The sequence below is a fragment of the Lissotriton vulgaris genome, unplaced genomic scaffold (genome assembly GCF_964263255.1).
Source record: "Lissotriton vulgaris unplaced genomic scaffold, aLisVul1.2 SCAFFOLD_340, whole genome shotgun sequence".
NCBI classification, from domain to species: Eukaryota; Metazoa; Chordata; class Amphibia; order Caudata; family Salamandridae; genus Lissotriton; species Lissotriton vulgaris.
Window position 1 is genome coordinate 215,959 of NW_028249633.1, and position 27,024 is coordinate 242,982.

The window sequence follows — 27,024 nt, forward strand, 5'->3', positions numbered from 1 at the left end:
AAGGCCAAAAAAGGTCAATGCCCGACATGTAACATGCCTCATTTGCAAAGGAGTTCTGTCCCGAGGCACAGACAAAAAGTATAGTTACAGAAACTATACTATGCAGAGGTAGCATCCAATTAATTACAGCGTGGCTGAGGTGCGTAACCTCCAAGAAAACCCACCAACTCCTGTGGCCAGCACCTCGACACAGGAAAGTCTATCGGGATCAGAGGCGAGGGAGACGGTCCCCAGTATTCAGAACAATTTTGCACACATAAAGCTAGTGCGTATTTATTGTGGGGCACTACTTTGTTATGGGGAGAGGAGTTTCAATTTAATGAACAGAGCATATGAAAACCACAAGTGCTTAAAACGCCCCAAAAAGTAAATTTTTTTTTTGCTCCTGTTGAGCCCTTTCTAATGCCTGTTTTCGTTGTTCCCCCTCAAAAAAAACATTTTTTTTTAAATTGTTCAAAAAATACAAAAAAAATGTCCAGAAAAATAATAAAAAAAATATAAAACAACAAAAACAATAAAAAAAAAGTTCTTTTCAGAACTACCTCCCATTTATAAAAAAATTGCTAAAATGTTTAGCACTCTGGCAATCTCTTTTTTTTTCTGGTTCGCTTCCTGGTTCGCGCGCCGGTGCGCGAACCAGTGAATATAAGGGAAGGAGACAGAGAGAATAATGTTAAAAGAAAGACAGCTAAAGGGAGTAACACAGAGATACTGTATAATAGATAATTATACAAAGAAAAGATGTAAGAGGGTAAAATTGAGAAAAAGAAAATAGAAAAGGAAGTGAAAGAAAAAAAGAGAGTAGAAGAATAATAAACAAGAGTTACTTGGAGAATGTGAATGAATCTTCAAATTAAAAAGAAAGAGAGTAAAGGATGTGGAGTAAGAGGTAGGGATAGAACCGGACTAAAACAACAACCCTGAGGGAAGGTGTTAAAAAAACAGTGAGTGGAAGTAAATAGGATTAAAACAAGGTGTATGATAGTGAATAAGGTTAAAACATGTGGAATGACAGAGAGAAAAAACAGAAAGAAGAAAAGAAGAAGTGATAGAAAAAGAATAATTGAAGCAGCAAAAAAATGTAAATAAGATAGTGTGCTTGAACTACAGGGAGAAAACATAATGAACAACTAGTAAAAGAGTGAAGAGACAGAGACAGTGAGAGTAAGAGTAAGAGAGACGGACTGAGTGAAAAGGAGTGAGGAACTGTGAGAACAGAGGGACTGACAAAAGGAGTGGAAGGAGTGGAGTAAGTAAGTAATTGAAAAGGAATGAGGGAAAAAGCAAAGGAAGGAAACTGAGGGTTAAGAAAATAAAGCAGTGGAAGTAATAGAAGTTGAATGTGATAGAGATGTAAGGGAAAAAGTACTAAATACTTACTTTATAGTTGTTGTTAACTCCATCACTTATAATTTTTTTACTATCAATCTGTGAAAGAAAGAACAAAAATTTGAAAAATATTAAAACATGTATTTAAAAAATAGAAAAGACAAGGCATAAGGTTGAAAATCATACAATTTTACAAAGAAATAAAGTTAGAGATAAACATTCAGAAAGGAAAATAAAGTAACGGTGAAAGACAGACAGAGTCAAAAAGAAATAGAAATAGAGTGAATTACCAAGAGAATAAAAAGGAGGATAGATTCAGTGACAGAAAAGAAGGATAGAAGAGAAAAATAAACTGAAGATGTGTAAGATACTAAAAGAATGTGAGTAAGGTAAACTAAATAAGGAAAGGGTGAATAAGGAAAAGAGAGTGAGGGAGAGAGGGGACAGAGAAAGTGAAGGAAAGAGTGTCAGATACAGACTGAGTGAAGCAACAAAGAAAGATAAATGAGTGAAGGTGAGTTATACTAACTGATTGCAACAAAAAAAGAGAACCCCAAAAAATTTAATTTCTAAAACAAAGGGAGAAAAGATGGAAAAGAGAAGCGAAGCAGAGGGTCTAAAAGCTAGAAAATGGTGCATGAGAGAAAAGAAAAAAGCAGAGTTGGAATAAGGAAACAAAGGTTGAAAGATAAGTGGAGTTAGAGAACAAGGGTGAAAGAGAATAAAACAAAAGGCAATGTGAGTATGTAAAGAGAATTGATATAAGGTAGTAAAAGACAAGTGAGCATGAGACACGATGAGTACAAATTAAAAATCACAATACAAAATATATAATTAATTATACATGTTAAATGGTTTATTTTTGCTGTTCTCAGAATATATCAAATTTCACTAAAAACAGTGAGTTGAAGGTATTCATCATATAACAGTGGGGAAAAAACACAATCAAAATGATTGTGTTTAAAAAACCCATATAATATAACAAATCAGAAATCAGAACTCATCAAAAGTACACTTACTTTCCATGACGTCGAATGATATGCTATGAACAGCTTATACTCTGTTGTGCTCTAAAAAATCCGTGCCCGCCACTTTCTGAAAGAAAAGCTCTTTCTTTTTGAGTAATATGTTAGAAACAATAAATGACTTTTCGCTCTCTACCACACTTCTCCTCAAGGCCAAATCGTGTAAGAGCCATTTGTAACTCTTCAAATTCCTCAAAGCAAATCCCGTCAATTTCTTTTTCCCGACTTTCAGAAAGAAAACGTCCAAAATCACTTTCACAATATTGTACTAATAATATCTCCCCTTCTAGTTTACTCATGTTTCACATTTCCTATAACATTGATACCACTTACTATGAGGTACACTTACACTACCTCTATGACTTTTCCAATTTTTTCATTCTCTTGATCTCAGTTACTAACAAAGCAATTTAAAACAACAGAGTAAATCATATCAACTCTTTGAATCATTATAGGCCAGTTATGTACCTCTATGACTACTTTACATTTGTATTTATTATGTTCACTCTAATTCACTAATCAATTTAAAACAGCAGACTAAAATTTATCAACTGCTCCAATCTTCGTAGGCCACTTTCCTTCCCTAAAATTTTGGTTGTAAAAACACTAGGTAAGAATTTTTTAAGTCAAATGGTAAACGTTTTTTGAAAGTTAAAACAGAATCCTTGCAGAATGACCAGCCGTTTCCAGATTTTAAATAAGCTGTGTAATGTCCTGAAGTTGTTGAAGGACCATCATGATATATAATTGCTGCAGTTACAAAAGTCCTTCCTGATATTGACAACTGCGAAGCCACAACATTTTTAATTAAAGTTGTCAATTTAGTTCCATCAGACCTACATCGTTCGAACATTAAAATTACATACTGGCCATAACTTCGTATAAATAATGTGGACAGCATTGCAGACTTACATTGGCTACACTCCATGTTTTGATCGGCTGCTTTTACTAGCTTATTAAAGGATACGGATTTACTGTCAGGCAAAGTTAAATATATAAATCTTTCTGAGTCTACACTAGTAGTACTTGATAGCCTACAGTTCCCGCAGTCATGCTGCCATTGATAAGAAAGGCCAAACAGATAATCTACATCTACACCTTCATCTTGCAATACATCAAGCATATATATTAAAAACTCCTGACAATCCTGCAGAATATTTTGAGAGAATTGCGTTTGACCTGAACATTTGTCTAAGAGATTTCGAATTTCAGACACACTTTCTATTTTTCTTCTATCAGTGCTACATTTCTCTAACACAGAATTTAACAAACAGCAAAATCTTTGATCCGAATTGACCACAATCTGTTCTTTTAATGTTTCTAGAGAAAAGACAACATTAACCACTACATTAGCATAGCAGTTGACACCAGAACTATTTTCAAATGATTTACCAATTGACATTTTCTTTGCTTGACCAGACATCCCTCACTTCCAATTACAGAATACACTCCTTTATCAATATCTTCTTTGATGTTCCTCTTGAATATGTAATTTTGTAGAACCTCATACAGACAAACATTCTCGAGGTGACTGCTTCTATTTGGATAATATGTATCCAACATGTTGGTCTTCAAAATATCTGTACTGTTTGGCTCCTTCTCCGCCAAATACTCAATTTCCTGTACGGGTTTCAGAACTCGATTACGTGTTGCAGCAAGACCAAGACTCACCCAAATTATACTCCTAGATTTGGCATAGAGACTTGCTGAAGATAACCGATCAGAACATTCGTATGCTCCGATTTCTCGATGCAACAACTTCTTTAGACTGAAACTGTACAACTTCTTACTGAGGCTCTTTTCATGTGAAATGTCATCCCACATATCCTTCAGTTCTGTCTTTTCTTTTTTTGTGATATAAGACGTCACATACCGAGCCACAGCCATACAGTTGTCAGCCACAAACTGTATATCCATGTTAGCATTCCACATGGACAAAATCACTGGGTTGTAGTCGTTGATGTACTTGGACTCTTCGTTTCTTTTTAAATTGTATGTATTTTTGGGTGATTTCCTCGTCACATTATGTCGCAGCGAAGACATCAAATTGTTCACTCTTCCTTTAGATATCACTGATCGTGGAAACCCAAAACGACATTTTGTATAGAACTTGTTCTTGTTTCTAAATTTACGACGACAGTACTTTCCACAACGATGGTTTTGAAAGCGTAAAACTTGTTCTCTTAAACTTTTGTCTTCCTTTGTGTTTGGAACAGCACATGTAGAATACTGTTCTATGAAACTCATCACTAAGTCATCCGGATCTGTTCCAAATTTGGGTGCATCTTTGATCCATAGCAGCATATGTATATGAGGAACACCTCTTGCTTGATACTCCTTTCTCCAGAAGAAATCCAACACCTCTCCAAGAGGTGAATTTTTCTTGTTCGTAATGAAAGACAACATAGCTTCAAATCTATGATTGAAGTACCTGCATACATTGACTGGATCCAAAGAGCACAGTTCTCCGGGTGTCTTGAATTCGATATTTTCAATGTTTCCATTTGCCTCTTGTAGAATTTCAAGTAAGTCTTCCCAGCCATACTCGGCACAGCTGAGAGTGAGGAACCATGTGGGAGTTCCTAAGTTCCTCAGCAAACATTTTAAGTCACCATGTCAACGGTACCAATACTCATTAGTACCACGCTGACATGCCATGAGATTAATCAGGTGAGAATCCAAAATACTGTCTTGCACATTGACTTTATCCATAAACTCCCTTGCCAAGATATTTTGCAGCTGTACACCACTTTTCAGGATGTGGTTCACTGCATAAGACGGTCCAGACAGATCACTTTCATACAGTAGATGAAACAAATAGGGAATGCATTGACGAAACCTAGGATCTTCTGCATACAATCGTAAAGTCCGGTATTCAGAAGCAGGAATTTGATCAGGTCGCTCATCATATCTTACTCCTCGACCTGTTGGAAATAACTGTGGGAAACACCGAGCTTCCAAACTTTCCTCCCAAACACTAATGGGACTCCCTTTGGCTTGTTTCATTTGAAACAACTCAATAGCATTCCCCATGACTTCTTTAGAATGCAAAGGATGAACACTATAATGTTCATATATTTCTTCATTTTTAGAGGCATCTACTTTCTCTATTTGTCCAGCACACAAATCGCTGTCCTCTTCTTCACTTAGTTCGTCTTCTGCAACACATACATTCTTGTAGTACTCATTGTTTTTCATCAAATACAACGTTGCCTTTTTGACTTTCCTAACATCCACTAAATCTTGCCAGATTTTCTTACTCTTTGTCGGAACCCCATTAACTAGGATAACCAGAGGTTCCTCTTCCACTTTGTCTACACCAATTGTATCAATATTTTTCTTCAAATCCAGAGGCAAATAAACAACTCTTCCCTTTAATCCTCTCTGTAAATCTGAAGGAGGCAATTTCCCTGTCTTAGGCTCCATTCGAACAATAGCCTGAAAAGGATGGACACTTTGAATCAAAATAGATTCATAAGTATTTAAATCCTTCAGTTTAGAAGGAATGTCAACCAATTCCAGATTATTATGAACCGCTCTAGCAGGCATCCGGTTTTGATTTAATTTGTTAGAACAATAAGTACACATACGTTGATCTGATCCCAAATCAAAACAATTTTCTACCATCAAGTATGTTGCAAAATCCTTCCATTCACTATTGTTTTCCATTTCACTTTTTGTATATAAATCCACTAACTTAGTCTGATTCTTATAATAAGTCCGTCGACAACACACACAAGTGAAATTAGGCCTCTCACTTGATTTCACCGTAAACGTGGAAATTTCCTTGTGAAACTTATATGTACTGGAAATCTGTAGACTCTCTTCCACATTACCTTCTTCTACTGGGTCAATTTGAACATTGTTCTCTTTACTAGCAAAGTAACAAAACTCAATTTCTTCACAAATATTCTTCACATCTACCTCAGAACCATGCAAAAGAGCAGTGCTTAATTGTTTAAGCATAATTGTTGGACTCTTAGCATAATACAACATTCTAACTAATTTCCTCACTTTATTATGATGCACTGCTAGCATCCTGAAATGATGAAAAACACTCTGGCATACTCTGCTGGAAAGACAAGCCAGTGAATGACCATGCAAACCTGTCACTTCTCTCACTCTGCAAGGATCTAATTCTTGCAACAACTACATTTTCTGTTTTAAACTTTTCTTACTAAATGTCCGTACAAAATCACAAAGCAAATTGGTGGAATCCTGTCACACACTGCAAATACTACTGCACTTCCAGGTGTACACTGGTCCCTTAGGAAGTCTCCCTAAAACTTCATTACCTAACACCCCTTCTGCCTCTGTTGACACAAGTTTTTCTTTTTCAACCGTACAACCGTCTTTTACCTCATATGCTCGACCACTGGTGTCAACTGCATGCACCAAATCATTGTCCTGGAAATAAGTCTCCTCATTAAAAAATGCCTCACAACTTGAACTATGCATCCATTCTCCTGAAAAAACTTCACAAAAATTACTACGATTAACTGTTCTCTTCCATCTACTATTTGATTTGAAATCATAAATTGCCTTGTTTAGTTTCCTAATTCTATTGATTATCAAAATGAATAACTTTCGCTTAATTTTGAAAGCCTGATCAATAATTTTCTCTACATTTTTCTTTCCCTTATAAAAAGCCACTTTCTGTTGACCTTTCTTAATATTTTTTTACAAATTGCCAATTATCCTGTTGCGGAACATTCGTCTACGAATGTCCCTAAACAGATTTTTCCTTCTACTACCATGCACAGAGTTATCTCCTGCTCTAGCAGCAACATTTTTGAGGGGCCTTTCCTTCTCGTTTAAATTGGCTCTCTTCTTCTGGACTAAAACATGTTCTGTAGTGATACTTTTTCGTCTGCAAATGTTTCTTAAAAAAGATTTTGTTGTCTTACCCGGAGTTTTTTTGGTGACTTGACAAGTTTTTATTGTAGAGGACTGCTGCAAAGGTTTACCAAGGTGGGGTGTAAGTCGCTTTGCTTCTTTTCTTTTTCTTTGCCTTGAGGGCATTTTTGAATTTTTCAAAAGGCCTTGAGTTGAATCTGTGGTAAATTTAAAAAAAAAATGTTATTAACCACTATTACCAAACAGTGAACCAATAACAGTAGGCAAACAATTAACACGCTAGTTGTCAATTCTACCTACGGTAATTTAGCAGCATAGACAAATTTAAAACCCACAAATAGTAGCAATGGAATGGAATGCTTCTACAATAATTTGCTTACTGGATGTGTTTAAAATCGTTTCTTGAAGTCACTTAGGTTTCAGAATATGTACTGCTAGAGTTTCATAGCCAGCATGGTGCATATTTACTAAGCCTTTGAGCCATTTTAAGTCAAAAAACACATTTTTAAAACACATCAAGTAAGTAAATTATTCTCCCAGATTCATGGGGGAAGTGACTTAAAATGGCCTAGCACACATGGTGGCGAATTTACAAGGCCCTTCCACCACTTTTGCGTCACTTTTAACATGGGGAAAATGACGTGAAAGTGTCTCAAAGGCCTTGTAAATATGCCCCATGCTGGCTATGAAACTCTAGCAGTACATATCAAGAAACCTAAATGACTTCAAGAAACGTTTTTTAAACACATCAAGTAAGCAAATTATTCTCCCAGATTCATGGGGAAGTGACTTAAAATGCCCTAACACACAAGGGGGCGTATTTACAAGGCCCTTGCACCACTTTTGCGTCACTTTTAACAAGGAGAAAATGACGTGAAAGTGGCTCAAAGTCCTTGTAAATACGCCCCCATGCTGGCTATGAAACTCTAGCAGTACATATCAAGAAACCTAGATGACTTCAAAAAACGTTTTTAAACACATCAAGTAAGCTAATTATTCTCCCTGATTCATGGGGCAAGTGACTTAAAATGCCCTAACACACATGGGGGCATATTTACAAGGCCCTTGCACCACTTTTGAGTCACTTTTAACATGGGGAAAATAACGTGAAAGTGGCTCAAAGTCCTTGTAAATATGCCCCATGCTGGCTATGAAACTCTAGCAGTACATATCAAGAAACCTAAAAGACTTCAAGAAACGTTTTTAAACACATCAAGTAAGCAAATTATTCTCCCAGATTCATGGGGAAGTGACTTAAAATGCCCTAACACACATGGGGGTGTATTTACAAGGCCCTTGCACCACTTTTGCATCACTTTTAACATGGGGAAAATAACGTGAAAGTGGCTCAAAGGCCTTGTAATTATGCCCCATGCTGGCTATGAAACTCTAGCAATACATATCAAGAAACCTAAATGACTTCAAGAAACGTTTTTAAACATATCAAGTAAGCAAATTATTCTCCCAGATTCATGGGGAAGTGACTTAAAATGCCCTAACACACATGGGGGCGTATTTACAAGGCCCTTGCACCACTTTTGCGTCACTTTTAACATGGGGAAAATAACGTGAAAGTGGCTCAAAGTCCTTGTGAATACGCCCCCATGCTGGCCATGAAACTCTAGCAGTACATATCAAGAAACCTAAATGACTTCAAGAAACGTTTTTAAACACATCAAGTAAGCAAATTATTCTCCCTGATTCATGGGGCAAGTGACTTAAAATGCCCTAACACACATGGGGGCATATTTACAAAGCCCTTGCACCACTTTTGCGTCACTTTTAACATGGGGAAAATAATGTGCAAGTGGCTCAAAGGCCTTGTAAATATGCCCCATGCTGGCTATGAAACTCTAGAAGTACATATCAAGAAACCTAAATGACTTCAAGAAACGTTTTTAAACATATCAAGTAAGCAAATTATTCTCCCAGATTCATGGGGAAGTGACTTAAAATGCCCTAACACACATCAGGGCGTATTTACAAGGCCCTTGCACCACTTTTGCGTCACTTTTAACATGGGGAAAATAACGTGAAAGTGGCTCAAAGTCCTTGTAAATATGCCCCATGCTGGCTATGAAACTCTAGCAGTACATATCAAGAAACCTAAATGACTTCAAGAAACGTTTTTAAATACATCAAGTAAGCAAATTATTCTCCCAGATTCATGGGGAAGTGACTTAAAATGCCCTAACACACATGGGGGTGTATTTACAAGGCCCTTGCACCACTTTTGCGTCACTTTTAACATGGGGAAAATAACGTGAAAGTGGCTCAAAGGCCTTGTAAATATGCCCCATGCTGGCTATGAAACTCTAGCAGTACATATCAAGAAACCTAAATGACTTCAAGACACGTTTTTAAACATATCAAGTAAGCAAATTATTCTCCCAGATTCACGGGGAAGGGACTTAAAATACCCTAACACACATGAGAGAGTATTTACAAGGCCCTTCCACCACTTTTGCGTCACTTTTAACATGGGGAAAATAACGTGAAAGTGGCTCAAAGGCCTTGTAAATATGCCCCATGCTGGCTATAAAACTCTAGCAGTGCGTATCAAGAAACCTAAATGACTTCAAGAAACGTTTTTAAACACATCAAGTAAGCAAATTATTCTCCCTGATTCATGGGGCAAGTGAAATATTTGTTTAAAGAAGCAGGCACCATTTTTTCCTTCTCATAAATTTAAAAATCATTCCATTTCCTTAAAAACGATTTTCAAGTCATAATTTGAAAACACAGCACAGCTCCTATGTACAAGCACACCGTGTCAGTACTAATACTTCACATTATCTCCAATTACAATTTCTCAAAGAAACAAAATCTTTTTGTAAAACACTTGACTTAAAGCAACATTTTAAATACACAACTTTCTTCCTAATTTTCTCCCTAAAGCATACTAGTCTCTATCTAAATTAAATTAATCTTTTCTCACCTTAGCAAATGCTTTTTGAATTTCAAAACAGTCTCATACACACACCAATTTTTCTTTAGCAGAGCAAAGGGTATGCACTCCAGAGGCTGCAACCAACAATGGCGCAGAAATGCTGTAATTCATCACACATATCTCTCATGTCACCCAATCAAAACTCTTCCCTCACTTTTTTCAAATCAACACTCTTCCCCCCTCTCCCCTTTCAGCCTTTTTTTCCATACCAACTACCTCCTGACAGACCTCTCATGTTTAAAAGTTCACACAACAATGTTTCAACTGAACTCTGAACTCTCAGTACACCTGCTTATCCAGTGCAATGTTTCTTAAAATGATTTTTTCTTAACCATTCGAATTACATCTTTCAAAGAACACATCCATGCACCCTAACTTTCTATTTTCAGCAATCAAAATCCACCAATCACTGCTACTGAATCATTAGCACTGAAACTCCACAGTTTTTTTCATTACAAACTCCTACTGTTTCAACTGCCATTTTATTCCCACACTTCATCTGACTGCAGCAGAACCTCCTCTCACAATGTTTTCTGTCTGGATTATTGGACATAGCTACATCCACTGGCCTCAAAGGTATGCTGATAACAAAAATTTACACAACCTCAATTTACAAAATGTGAAAATCAACTGGATTGTCCAGAGAGGATTGAGATGTCACCAATTGATACCATTGGTGAAAACCTTTTTGCATTTGCCAAACCCTGACTTCATAAAAGTGCACTGAGGAGGAAATGATTTGGGCACTTTGACTGGGGTAGGTCTGGAAATGCTTTTGAAGGACACCTTTGAGCAATTGATGGAACTTTTTCCTCAAACTGCCTTGGTATATTCAAATATATGCCAAAGACAGAAATGGAGGTGGTCCAATCAATTTTGTCCACAAATTGAGAAAGCGAGGAAGCATGTAAATAAGTCTGTTTCAGCTTACATGAGAGACCATGGAATGGGCTCCATCTACAACAATAACTTGCGTTACTACATGCAAGATATCTACAGAGGCGATGGCGTGCACTTCTCAGATGAGGGGAACAGAATTTTCATCCAGAATTTAAGACTGTGTATTGGTACCTACTTATAAGTACCTAAATCTTCCACAGACCCAAAAGCTCTTTTCAGAGCTACCCTAACTATGATCACTCTAAATAAATTTTAAATGTAGCTTTTTTTTTACTAATTTTCACGATTAACGCTTTCCGGAGCGCTACCCGGTTGGCCCACGGGCGCTAATCGCGCGAAAATTTGATTTTTTTTTTTTGGGCATATATGGGCCTCCTCATCCACCCTCACAAAACCTAGGGGGTCAGGATGTGACTCCCTTGCCCCCTTTTACACAATACCAGCATTGTTTATCCTCCATCTTGTTTCCAAATTAGACCAAAACACAAGATGGCGGACTCCCGTTACGCTACCGGTAAGCTACCTGGTTCGCGTACCGGGTAGCGCTTCCACCGCGAAAAATCGAAAAAATTTTTCTTCTTTTTTTTTGCCCCGCAGGGCCCTTTAATAGCCCCCACATCAATCCTAGGGGGTCAGGAGGGGTCTACCTTGCCCCCTTTTATTAATTTCCCCCTTCGTTTATTTCCACCTCTTGTCTCTCGGTCCAACCAAGAGACAAGATGGCGGCCGCACCGAACTGTTTAGAATGTTCACAGTCACCGGGGAGCCAATCCGCTTCTCCTCGCGAAGTTCCGTTACGCGTCTGGTACGCGAACCGGGGCGCTAACCGGGACGCTGTCACAGATATATATATTTTTTTGAACCTAAAATACTCAAAATCCACTGGAGCACATATCTTGAGACCTAGCAAAGGCACATCGGACTACCAGTTCCTACAATTTTGCCAAGTTTCATAGAAATCCATTCAGCCGTTCGAGCTAAAAGTGAGTCCAACCGCCCTATGGAAAACTCAATGTTAAAAACACGTTTTGGGACCCCCTTTTTTCTCGGCCCCCACTTCACGAAACCCCCCCCCAAAACTTTCAGGGGATGCTCAGAAGCAAAATGTGCCCTTTTCCTGAAAATTTCAACCAATTCCGTCTTTCAACGCCAAAGTTATTCAACATAGAATTTTCAGAAATCCATATTCAAAAAAATCCTAACTATATATACCTACTGGCGACCGCCAGTAGGTAATATATATATATATATATATATATATATATTCACAGAAAAAACCATAGGTTTTAGGCCATATATAGTTAGGAATTTGCATTTACAAAACCTTGAAAATTCACTGAAAAAACCATTGGTTATAGACCATATATAGTTAGGGATTAGCTTTTTCAAAACCTTATTTTACTCACACAAAACCATTGAAATTTCATATATAGTTAGTTGCACTAACTATATATCGCGCACCCGCAATCCACTGCTGATGATGTCACATATTACATCATTCATGACATGGTTAGTGACATCACTGATGACATCACTGATGACATCTCAAATGACATCACTGATGACATCTCAAATGACATCACTGATGACATCACTGATGACAACATCCAGTGACTGTATGTTTCTGTAAAGTTAAAATATGTCTTACATATTGAAGAATGAGTGGATGTATAAGTGTCTGGATGAAGGATTTAGTAGGTGCATGACTGACTGTATGAGTGAGTGATTAAATGTGTCTCACTGAGTGCATGGGTTAGTGACTAAACTGTTTTAATTTGTGCATCATTATATCTGTTGTTCTACAAACTGCTGCATATGTTGATCAGTAGCTATATGAGTAACTGTATGGGTTATTCATTGGTTGTCCAAGTATTTGTATGGGAAACTGAGTGTGTGTGTATGGGTGGCTGGGAGGTGTGTGACTCTATACATAGATGTGTGAGTAGTTGATTCACTATATGTATGGGTTCAAAAGTGCATGTGGAAACAGCTGTATGGGCGGTTGACTGTGCATGAGTGTATTAGTGAGTGAATGGATATCTCAGTGCTACATGTCAAAGTAAGTACATATGTAAAACACAGTACATGTGAGAGTTGACATATATAAATAACTGTGCATAAGAGCCAGTGAATGTGTGAGTGGCTGTATGGATCATTGTGAACATGTATCAGGGATTGTATAAGAGAGTAAATATGTGTTAGTATATGTTTGAATAAGTAAGGTGTGTATAACTGTATAGTTGAGAAAATGGAGGTGTGATTGATTTTTTGCATAACTGACTAGGTGTGTGAGTAACTCCATGGATGAGTGACAGTCTGTGACTGTCTGTTTACACTGATTGTATCTAAGGTTATATTAGAGTCTGAAGAGGTTCATGGTATTATCACATGAATGATATTATCAGTGATGTGATCAGTCATGTCAAATGAGATGTTATCAGTGATTTTATCAGTGATGTCATTTGAGATGTCATCAGTGATGTCATTTGAGATGTCATCAGTGATGTCATTTGAGATGTCATCAGTGATGTCATCAGTGATGTCACTAACCATGTCATGAATGATGTAATATGTGACATCATCAGCAGTGGATTGCGGGTGCGCGATATATAGTTAGTGCAACTAACTATATATGAAATTTCAATGGTTTTGTGTGAGTAAAATAAGGTTTTGAAAAGGCTAATCCCTAAATATATATGGTCTATAACCAATGGTTTTTTCAGTGAATTTTCAAGGTTTTGTAAATGTAAATTCCTAACTATATATGGCCTAAAACCTATGGTTTTTTCTGTGAATTTCAATGGTTTTTTAATAGCAAATATCAAAAGCTGTCAAATGTCAAGTACGTGATAGGTAAAAACTTTTTCGTGTTTATGCACGCTGATGTGCTTTGAACGCTGCCCCCCCCCTCTTTTCTCTTAGTAGTACTCTCTCTTTGCAGATAGTGAAGAGTAGTTAACGCAGGCCTTTACCCCCGTTGTAATCCGTCGTGCCTGCTTGTCTCTCCATTTGATTGATTGTTATCCAAGCATTTACTGTTTTACAATTGATTCTCTTTAATTCATTCTCTATTTACAAACAAGCACAAAGTCGCAATACTCTGTTTAGTCTTTGCAGATAGTGAAAAATCGTGAAAAATCGTGTAAAAAAATAAAATTATTCGAGCAAAATCAGTAGGCCACTAATTGGATCTCTTTTTGACCTCGCTAAAATAGAAATATTAGGAACAACCCTTCATGAGAAATACGAAAATAGTGAGATGAACTGAGCTCCACACCATGAGGGCTGCAAAACAGCTCGGCTCCGTCACCCACCCCGCCCAAAATAACGACAAACCCTATGCAAATATTAAAAATATATACAACACACCAGCAAAGAAACAGGGTAAAACATTTTATTAAATAACTATTTACATAACTATTTTATACTTTTTATTGCCCGATCCGGCTAGCTCAATCGATCGAGCATGAAACTCATGCACTCTGATAGCAAGCGTTGCTACTGATGCTATGCAGACCAAAACTGGTTTTCAGTTTGTACATTTTTCTAGATTTTTCCATCCAAGGTTGGTTGAGTTTGTAGAACGATGGCTTCAGATTTTCAACATACGGTGTGGTGGCGCGGACTGGGAGGGGGCGCTTCGCTCCTGCCCCCTCCCCAAGTAAGATTTTCATACGTGAAAGTACGTTAATGGTTTTGGTCCCTGAGTTGCTTCGATGTCACTGCCATTCTCAAATGGCATAAGTTCTGGATGTTGGGTGCCATATTTCAGAGTTCTGAGCAGCGCTTGTAACACTGTCTGAAGCTTATTTCCACCTACTGCAGCTTCACTATTCTCAAAGTAAGTGAGGGTCGTTTGTGGACCTGACTGCATTTGAAAACAATGTGATATGGTACCTCCCTAAACCGCTTGACGGAGGCCCCCGAGGGGCGGTGTAATGGCACGGACTCGGAGAAGACGCTTGGCTCCGACCCCCTCCCCAAGTCTTATAGCACCGGTTTAGCCTGAGATCGCCCCCGACATAGGCGGCCGGCTCCCGGGGTCCGGCGGAACTTTTTGCGTTTTGATGACTCTTCTATTCTGGACCTTGTCCCACAATCCGTTTGACCTGAAGACACGCTGTAGTGGGGCGCCCCTTTACCGTTTTAGTTGCCATTCCGCCCGCTTTTGCTACACTGTGCCTCTTCCGCCATTCAGCTGTTTACCGCCCGCTCTTGCGACTACAGCGTCTCGCTCACCATGTAGTTGAGTTGCTCCCGCTCTTGCGATGCAACGATAAGCGACTGCCACAGGACTCTCAAAATGGCGGCCGGCTCTTCAGATTTGGGCGTGGTCCACAAAAATGGCCCTGGGACACCTTGGAACTCGGACGCTTCCCTGATAGGGCTTGGGTCCCATTCTCGAAAGCGTCCCCTCAGCCGTGAAGATTCTACAAAAGTCTTGGGGGCCCCCGACTCCCGCAGGCTTCTGGTGGGGAGCGGCTGCCATGTTTGCTCGTGGAATGGCCACGACGGACCTACGAGATGGTAGTGCTCTCATGCTGACGCCAGCTTTAGTCTGAAACATCCAGAAACACTGTAGACTACCAATTCGATCAGTTCCGGTAGCGCCCCAACATGACCCGGTAGAGAAGAACTTGCCCTCCCCTCTTTGACTGATGGTTCTTGTTGCCTGTCCCCTCTGTTGTCATTTTACAGAACTTTTTGGACTGCTGAAAGGGGTTGTGTTCCGAACGCTGGTTGGTGGAGACATTTTGACTATATTCTTGACCTACGTTGTCGCGTAATGCGTTATATGACACGCCGCGTTAGCGCACCCGGAAGTGATCCGGGGCGCGGCGCGCAGCGCGTAACGTAAGCATAACAGGTCATGTGACTTGTTAATAAAACTTTTTATTGGTTCATTTTACTTTTGTTATTTTAATAATGAAAAGCTTGGTCATATGACCTAAAAAATACGCTTTTTATTGATTTCGAACTTTTTTTTTTTAAACATATATGTTATAATATTCCAGGCTAATGTACTTTCCCGGAAAATTTACAACTGTCCTGCAAGTAAAATATATTCCTTTTTCGAGAAAAAGGGCGTTTCTTCGTTCCATGACGGAGCCGTTGAGTAAAAGAGACTCGGCCTGCTGTCTTAGTCGCCGATACGCCTGATTATCAGATTCTTATCTATCACTTTATGTTGCAGGAGTGGAAAACACAACTGCCCTTGACCATTTATCTTTACTGCGTTCCTACATATTATTCCTTTTATCCGTCATGTAATTGGACTGCTTTATTTCACTTGCCTTTTACTGATTCGAAAACAGTGACTAAAAGTAAAAACTTTACCAATGTAAATACTACTACCATGTTTTGTTTTAAAAACCTTTATTGTGAAAATGTCAGTATACAAATACGGGCCTATAACCACGTGGGCCGGCCACGGAGCAAACTGAAATCGTATATGATGAGGAGACATTTACATTATAGAGGAACGTAACGAGCGGGCCATTAGGTTGCAAGAACTAAGGTGTCTAACAGTTGCGGAATCGGTGGACGTACATTTTGTAATTAAATTACGACAGGGCCACTTACAAAAAAATTATCTAGATATACATTTGCGGGCAAGTACCATGCGTGACGTTAATTCGAACTTTCAATACTACAGTAATCAATAACACATCAGAACTTAATATCAATAGGGATGTCAAAATATTCAATCAATTCTCGTCCCCGCCCGCCATGAGCATCAAAACTGCATTCATATCTCGTGATATCAAGGTTGTTCAACCAGTACACAACAAGGAGTTACGAGTCCCATTTATACCGGCGCCATTTTGGGCGAGGACGGGCAGGTCCAAGATATAGTCAAAATATCTCCACCAACCATCGGCCAGACCAGAACAATGCTACAAGATGGTGTCTTCCATTCAGAAAATATTGTTGGCAGCATTTTGAAAGGAAAGATAAACAGCCGTTCTCCTAGTGAGTCTCACATTGTTACATTTAGGAAGAATGTTGAAGAGTAGTATGTGGAAAATCTGAAGCCATTTTTCTACAAACTCTCAATCAGCCTTGGATGGAAAAAAAAATTCTGAAGAATGTACAAACTGAAAACCAATTTTTGTCTGTATAGCATCAACAGCAACGCTTGAGTCAGCTTTGTGTGAAGCCGCCATTTTGATTCAATCAATAACGTCCCCCTGCACACATTCAGGGACCTGGTCGTGTCTTCAGGTGAAACGGATTGTGGGACAAGAAGCAAAAAGGAAAAGGAAAAAAGTTCCGCCGGACCTCGGGAGCCGGCCGCCTATGTCATGTGCGATCTTTGGCCACACCAGGGCAATAGTGAAGCTGCAGCAGGTGCAAATAAGCTTCTGACAGTCTTACAAGCACTGCTCAGAACTCTCAACTATGGCACTCAACATCCAGGACTTGCCATTCGGACCTTGGCGCCTTGTGCTGGTTCCGACCTATTCACATATCGGTCCACTACTGACATCACCTCATAAGCCAACGGGGCACCCCACACCGACTTTCGGCGCAGCATTGTAGGATGGCCACACCAGTGCGGCAACTTGCTGGACACCACCTCGGTGCCATCCGGATCTCGGCGCGTTCGAGTCACTGTACCGCAAGAGTGACCGGAACTCAGCTGGACACGCCGTCTTTCGGCGCAGCATTGTAGGATGGCCACACCAGTGTGGCAATTTGCTAGACACCACCTCGGTGCCATCCGGATCTCTGCGCGTTCGAGTCACTGTACCGCAAAAGTGACCGCAACTCAGCTGGACACGCCGTCTTTCGGAGCAGCATTGTAGGATGGCCACACCAGTGCGGCAACTTGCTGGACACCACCTCGGTGCCATCCGGATCTCGGCGCGTTGTGCTGCCTTCGGCCTACTGTAGCCGCAAGTGCGGACGCAACTCAATTGGACGGCGAGTGAAACGCTAAGGGGTGCTCCACTGCAGCCGAGGAGCCTCCATCTTGGGGGAGACGCACAGCCCCCACTGACTGACGCGACCTCACAGGCCAATGGGGCGCCCCACGCCGACTTTCGGCGCAGCATTGTAGGATAGCCACACCAGTGCAGCAACTTGCTGGACACTAACTCGGTGGCATCCGGATCTCGGCGCGTTGTGCTGCCTTCGGCCTATTCGCACATCGGTCCGCTACTGACGCCGCCTCACGTGCCAACGGATTTTCTACGCTTTTTGTAGCCCTATGCCGCATAACAGGTCATGTGACTTGTTTATAAAACTTTTCATTGGTTCATTTTACTTTTGGTTTCCTAAAGATGGAAGGCTTGGTCATATGACCTAAAAATAACACTTTTCATTGGTTTAGAACATTTTTTTTTCCCAAACGATGAAAGCCCACCTTGTTTCTGGATGATTCAGACTGAAGCTGGCGTCAGCATGAGAGCACCACCATCTCGTGGCTCCGTCGTGGTCATTTCGTGAGCAATCATGGCAGCCGCTCCCCACTGGAAGCCTGCAGGAGTCGAGGGCCCCCTAGACTTTTGTAGAATCTTCACGGCTGAGGGGACGCTTTCGAGAATGGAGCCCAAGCCCTAGCAGGCAAGCGTCCGAGTTCCAAGGTGTCCCAGGGCCATTTTAGTGGACCAGGCCCAAAACCGAAGAGCCGTCCGCCATTTTAAGAGTCCTGTGGCAGCCGCCTATCGCTGCACTGCAAGAATGGGCGGAAGTCAACTACATGGTGAGCGAGACGCTGTAGCCGCAAGAGCGGGCGCAACTCAGCTGGATGGCCGCCACCTGGGGAGGCCCATTCACGCCGCCTCCCCCACGCCCCCCCCGGGCCGCCCCACGCCAATTTTCGGAGCAGCATTGTAGGATACCAAAACCAGTGCGGCAAGTTACTGGACATCACCTGGGTGCCATCCACATCTCAGCGCGTTCGCTGCCTTGGGACAATTCGCACAACAGACCGCTACTGACGAGGCCTCCCCGCGCACCACCCGGGACGCCCCACGCTGTTTTTCTGAGCTGCATTGTAGGAAACCAAAAACCAGTGCGGCACCCAGGTGACATCACCTGGGTGCCGTCCAGAACTCAGCACGTTGTGCTGCCTTGGGACTATTCGCACAAAAGACAGCTTCTGACCATTGTTGCTTTTTTTTTGTCAAAAAATGTTTAAATGTATTTACAGTTTTTGTTCCGTTCGTTATATTTAAAAGTTAATAAAGTTTTGTAATCCTACTTTGTTGGAGTGCTATATATTTTTAAAAAATCGGGTGAATGGGGCCTTGAATCGGGTTATTGTCATGTGTGGGCTTTGCAAGTGTACTGCTACAGGATCGGACATTTCAAACTCAAATGCACGTTCTTTTTCTTACCTTTCCGAAGCATGGAGCGCAATAGCAGGCAGAGAAAGGGTGATGCAAGTGTTGAACACTGCCTGGCCTGGCAAGTTGCTGGCAGTGCCCCCCCCCCCGCCCGCTCCTGAAAGAGGACACACACACACCGCCGCCCCGAGTACTTAACAGATCTTTAAAAGACCATGCGCTTGTTCATGAGGCTTAAATGGTTTATCACCCCTTCTAGAACCCCTGCATCGACCCTCTGACGTTTCCTGGAAGAATTACCACGTAACACAATACCAAGCCTTGTCAGCTGAAACCCCCGAGGAATCGTGGGGCATATTATCAAGGGGGTTTATCTCCGCTTTTTTGGCTTTAAAAGCCAAGAAAGCGGAGATAAAATTATCTCCCTATTACCAAGCTGTCGCTAACACCAGTTAGTGACAGCTAAAAGGAGATAGCGACCATCTTGGGCCCCGCTTTGCATGTCAGTGATATTTATCACTAATGACATGCAAAGTGGGCGTGCCAAGATGTTAGCGACTGTAAACAGTCCCTAACATCGCTATCTCCTATTGCCAACTTTTGGAGATATTCGCGCTAAGCGCGAATATCTCCAAAAGCTAACACCTGCCCTGAGCAGTTCTTAGCCATGTTATCCAATGGGAGGTGGATAACATGGCTAAGAGCATTTGCTCGATAATGCATGAATATCGCGGACTTTTCAGCGATATTCATGCATTGCGGCCGTTTTTTATCGCATTTGCGATAAACCTTGCTAATAGCAAGGTTTATCTGCGATAAAAATCGCCGATGTGCGGCGATAATTTTTGTCTCTAAACAAGTTAGAGACAAAAATTATCGCTAGTTGTTGGTAATATGCCCCCGGGTTTTTGCTTGCAGAAATCGGGAGGCGGGAGACTAGCACTGAAATCAGTAGTCTCACGCCTGAATCGGGAGGGTTGGCATGTCCGGATTCTCTACAGCTGGGGCCATAAACTACATCCGCAGGGCTAGGTGATAGCCTGGGACCGGCCTGGCATCTAAAATGGCTGCTGTGCACGACAAAATTGTGGCATTGGAAAAAAGGCAAGATGGCGCAGACAATGTTTATCAATAAGGATTCATTTATAACAAAATATTTTATCGCACTGACAAATTGGCGGTCAACACTTCCTAATTTCCATCGAATCGAACGTTAACAGACGTCATGCAGCAAAAAAAAAAAAAGCTCACGCACAGCCGCTGGAAGACATGTATCAACATATATGAGCCTCCTCAGCCACCCTCAGAAAACATAAGGGATCAGGATACGTCTCCCGCACCCCCTTATACCTAGTAATTTAATTAAAGCAAAACACAAAATGGCGAATTCCCGTTTCGCTACCAGTTTGCGGCCCGGGAAGCGCTTCTACCGTGAAAAATCATTTTTTTTCCCCACGGGACCCTTTAATAACCCCAACATCATTCCTAGTGGGTCAAGAGGGGAATACCTTGCCCCCTTTCATTAAATTCCCCCTTCGTTTTTCACCTCTTCTTCTCTCTCGATCCTACCGAGAGACAAGATGGCGCACGCACAGCCGCTGGAAGACATATATCAACATATATGAGCCTCCTCAGCCACCCTCAGAAAACATAAGGGATTAGGATACGTCTCCCACACCCCCTTATACCTAGTAATTTAATTAAAACGAAGCACAAAATGGCGAATTCCTGTTTTGCTACCAGTTTGCGGCCCAGTTCGCGGCCCGGGAAGCGCTTCTACCGTGAAAAATAATTTTTTTTTTATTTTCCCCACGGGACCCTTTAATAACCCGAACAACATTCCTAGGGGATCAAGAGGGGCATACCTTGCCCCCTTTCATTAAATTCCCCCTTCGTTTTTCACCTCTTCTTCTCTCTCGATCCTACCGAGAGATAAGATGGCGGCCGCTCCGGACTGTTTAGAATGTTGACAGACACCGGGGAGCCAATCAGCATCGCATCGCCAAGTTCCGTTTCGCGAAAAGTAAGCGGACCGGAGCGCAGCCCGGAGCGCTGTTACAGATATATATCTTGTTTTGAACGTTAATTTCTCAAAATCCACTGGAGCACATATATTGAGACCTAGCAAAGGCACATCGGGCTAACAATCCCTACAATTTTGCCAAGTTTCGTGCAAATCCATTCAGCCGTTCGAGCTAAAAGTGAGGCCAAAGGCCCTATGGAAATTAACATGGGAAAAACGCGTTTTGGGACCCCCTTTTTTCTCGGCCCCCCCTTGACGAAACCCCCCCAAATTTTCAGGGGCTGCTCAGAAACAAAATGTGCCATTTTCCTGAAAATTTCAGCCGATTCCGTCCACAAACGCCAAAGTTATTAGACATAGAAGTTTCAAAAATCCCATAGGGAAAAAATCCTAACTATATATACCTACTGGCGGCACGCCAGTAGGTAATATATATATATATATATATATATATATATATATATATATATATATATATATATATATATATATATATATATATATATATATATGTATGTATGTATGTATGTATGTATGTATGTATGTATACATACATACATACAGACAGACAGACAGACAGACAGACAGACAGACAGACAGATAGATAGATAGATAGATAGATAGATAGATAGATAGATAGATAGATAGATAGATAGATAGATAGATAGATAGATAGATAGATAGATAGATAGATAGATAGATAGATAGATAGATAGATAGATAGATAACAGGCCATTAGGTCAGCTCTGCTCTGCCTTTGCTCTGTCTGAGTGTCATTAACACATGACAGAGAACAATGTGGGGTAATGGTTCAGTTATTGGCTCTTTTGCTGGGTGAGTGATAGCATTTTCTGATAATGTGTGTAAGCCACACCTATTGGTATTGCCAATGCTTGTTACAGATTATTCCTATCATTGTTGAATGTTTTTAGGATACATTTTCAACAAAGTGCCTATTTTTAAACTATTTTGGAACAATAACAAATGTAACACATAATTTCTAACCTTCTAGAAACCCTATAATTTCATTTTACAATAAAGATAAAACATATAAACAATGAAAATCAATTATTAAATAGTAGAACTATATTTATGTAAGTTTGATTATCACATTTGCTGGAAAATAACATCATGAAAAAGAATGCGCATCTGATTTGATCTCACACATTCACTTTTCATGAATGAATTAGTAGGCACATGCGATTCTCAAAAAGGTAATTCAAATAATGGGAATTCAGACTCTAAAAGAGGAAGACAAAACATGATATTTAGGACAGCCCTCTGAGGGTCGCAGTGCAATGTTTCACCAGATGCCACGAAGAGACTTGAGGATGCGGCAAAGTGTTTTAAACTGTATTCTTTGTTTAAAGGGCAGGCGGTAGAGGTCTAGTGTACGCAAACCTTGGACACCCTGTGGCAAACGAGCTGCTGAATGTTGGATTGCCTCAGGTTTGTTGATCAGTGTATGTGGCAGCTTTAGAGTAATCCAACCATGAGACGACCAGACACTCACAACTGAAGTCAGGCCCTCCAAATTGAGTCACAGCAATCATTTTCCAAAGAATTCTGAGCTTATCATAGCAGGCGGATACTGTTGACAGTACTTGCCACGGCAGGACTGGGAACTCAAACCAGCCCTGGCAATTCAGCTCGACCGGCGAAGGAGTGGGGGGTTGGCTAGTGGAATACTGGTGTCAAGCACTGCTGTGGCTTTTGTTACAGGGGCCGATATTGCAACACGGCTACAAACCTCTCCCCCAGTAACAAAACCGACCCCCACAGGTTAAAAACCTGCCCCCACCCTTCTGGCCTATCAGGGTTACGCCTTGTACCCTCTACAGTCAATCCAGCCCTGGTAACTGCTTAGACAAGCTGAGAGCCAGCCCTCACCCTGCAAGCTTTTCACTGATGTTCCTGGTTTAAGGGGAGATCCCAGCTTTAGAGGCCTTTAAACACCAGTACTTCTGTCTTTTTCTCTTTTAAGCTTAAACTTTGCTGGTACTCATACACCACACAGGATCTCTGAGAGGCAAATATAGGGGCATATCAGCAAGGGCTTAATCTCTGTTTTTTTTGCTTTAAATGCCAAAAAAGCGGAGAAAAAACTATCGCCCTATCAACAGCAGGGTGCTAACATGCATAATCGCATGTTAGCACCCTTTTCATTATTCCTTCCTTTGCATCTCTAATGAGATGCAAAGTGGGCATTCCTTCCGAAAATAACTGGAGAAAAGTCGCTAACACATAGATACTGAGAAAGTAGAGTTTCCTGATATCATAATTGGGCATTTTTTCTGCCACTTGAAAGTAGATCTTTTTGTGAAGCCCACTGCAAGGAATACGCTGTTGCATTTCAATAGTTATCACCCCCGCAACCGAAAGCAAAGTATTCCTTTTTCACAATTTCTAAGAGTGCATAGAAACTGCACTAACTTGACAGATTTTTATAAACAAGCCATTACAATGAGGAAGACATTTTTAGACTGAGGATACCCTCACCGGTTGGTGAGGGATTCCTACAAACGTGCTAGGTTTTACGACCGGGACCATTTACTGACCCCTAAAGTGAACAATAGTAACATTCCACTGGAATGTGTCACCAGACACTCCACGATGGATACCAAAGTTAAACAGATCATCAATAGTAATTGGCACATTCTTAATAGCAATCCAGACAATTGTAAATTGACTAAACCTTTATTCGCCCATTGGCGAAACAGAAATATCAAAGATTTCATTGTTCGGTCACGGTTTACTAACAAGATGAATAGACCTGTGTTCATCCAAAAATCCATTAATGGGCAATTTGTCTATTAAAGGTACTACGAAATGCACCTCATGCAAATCTTGTGAGTTCATCAATGAAGGTGAAACTCTGGTCCACAATGGGGTATCTATTGAAGCTACTGAGATGTGGAACTGTAAAACAAACAATACTGTGTATTTCATTCGCTGTCCCTGCAACCTTGGCTATGTAGGTGAGACTTCGAGAGCAATCCAAACCTGCATTACTGAACACCGCTCTGCAGTCAGAACAGCCAAAATGACAGTGCCCTTAGTTAAATATTTCATTGATATGAACCATAAACCAGAAGATATCCATTAGAGAATCTTGGAAAGAATCAGGACTCCCGATAATAAAGAGGGTCTCAAAATACGTAACAAAACTAAAAGTTTTGGGGATTTTGATTCTAAACACTTTCAGGAATGGCCTGAATAGTGAAATACCCCGGGAGAATGCCATAACCTGAATGGGCATCGCATCTTAAAACAGGATGTTTGGTATACTGAACCTAATAGAAGTTATTTAGGCCTTTGGGTTTTTAACTAATACAAAAATTTATAGAGATATTAGTCGAATCAGATATGTTGTCATCTTCAGAACATCGTCCAATATTAGACATTACCTTTGAATCTAATTCTCATTTAGTTTTGTTGACTTTACAATTCGGACAAGGTTTTGGTTATTATCTTCTTATTTCCCCACTTATTATGTATCACTCATTATTATATAATATACATCTGGCTAGTAGGTTTTTAATATGTTATAAGGTTATTATCGTAATTGACATCCATAAAACCAAGAAGTTTGATATGTCTTCGAAATCTTTTTGGACAGAACAATAACGTTTCTACGTTTTTCAATATAGTCTGTTTTCTCTGACCATCATCACTTTAGTCTGTTTTCTCTGACCATCATCACTTCGGTCCCATGACACTTTTTAGATTCACATTTATCATGTGACCCGCCATAGAGTATATAATGTGTAGAATGGCACCAACACATTTGATACTCTTTTCAGAAGGCATCACCGGCAGCAATCCTTAGCCTGGTCCTTCCTGGAGCCTCCTTTTATCAGGTACATACTAGTTTGTAGTTATAGGGACCTTGCTTTACTCTGAAGCTGTAGTTTTACTTGCTCATAGATATATTTTGTTACATTCCTTTATGGATAAGTCCTTTACTGTGTATCCCTTTTGAGCTAAATATTTGGAACACTATCGCATATCTAGCGCTTGTTCCTGTATCTCATTTGAATCTCTTCCATCGCAAGGTAACTACGAGGTTCACTGCTACTCCAATTATTAATGTATATGTCCTTTTTTCTCTTATTAGGTCTCCGTTTTGACAATAGATTGTATATTGTTTTTTCAGAGGCTTTCCAGAATATCAAATTACTGATTTTAACATTTAGCGGGACCAGGTCTCTTTTCAAATATACCTACAAGAGGCTTGTTTGATAACCAGGTTTTGGTCTTAAAAATTCTCTTTAGATCGTAAGATTATAGAAACTCACAGTTATATCCATGTTAGGGATATTTTTTTCTCTTTTTAATCAATTTACTTTAAAAAACAGTTGTTTTATATTCTTTTTTGTAGACATTTGACCTTTTCGTGAAACCGTTGATTTTAAAATTAATAAGACATTGTTGCACATTCGGTGCACCGAATTTTTATCAGGTGATTCCTTTTCATCGTTGTGGTTTATCCGTTTTCAAAGAACATGTATTATACCACTGAATCAACACCAATTGGGATAGATTCATGTTAGATAATTTGATTTTTATAACCAGTCGTAGTTTTTCGGTCCGCTAATATCAGGATGATTGCTCACGCTGTTGCCGAACAGTCTCTTTATGATCTTATTGAATTATTAACATTGATTTATTGATTTCAATTGCATGTTTCACAAGTCAAAATCTTCATAAATTCCTTTTTTTAAATGGAACTATACAGATAGCTTATACAAACAGCAGCTACTATGTACATTAATGATAACTAGACCCCATTATACAGGTCCATAATAATGGTGATACATACATTTTTATCAACCATTTATTAGAATCAAGAACATCCACCAGCTATGGAGTTGCAGGTTTTAATCACTTGGAATTAATCACATTGAAACAGGATCCGTGAGTGATTGGCACTTATCTTCTATCTTATTGTTTCTTGACTATATAATGCTACAGGCCTTTACTATCTAATAGGCCTCTTTCATTAAGGTTCATTTTTGAGCACTCAGATCTAGCACTATAGATAAATATAAAATTGTAATGTGTGATACATAGGAAGACCGTCAGATTATGTACATAGATTTTTGTTACTGATACACATTGTGTTTTTTAGGATGTATGTAAAAAGATATACAAATTGTTTAAATAGATGTTTTTCTTGAGAAAACATGTCAAGATATGGATAACCATTTGTGAAATCTGAGTATGTTCTCTTTTTTTCTTTTTTCTTTTTAGATAATTGTGTGGCTTTCCTGAAGAAGGCGTTGTATACGCCGAAACGTGCGTCGAGTTAATAAAGATATTGCCACTTTTTAACATTTTATTTATGCATATTGATTAAATGTGCTGTGTTACATATTGTGTTTCATTTTTAAATGTTTTGTATAAATTTCATTTGTTTAGATAAAATGAGAAGAAATTATTAAAATAGTAACAACTTTGAATATATTTTTTCTGTCTTCCTTGGTCTTAATGAAATAGATACTGTGTATATTGTTGGCTATTTTGCCTATGGGTTTTTGTCACTGCCATTTAAGTCCCTGTCCTAGAAATTGAACTATCCATTGTTCAGGGGGTCCTTGTTTTTTCTCATTCGAATTGTTGCTAACTGACATTTCTCCAATTATC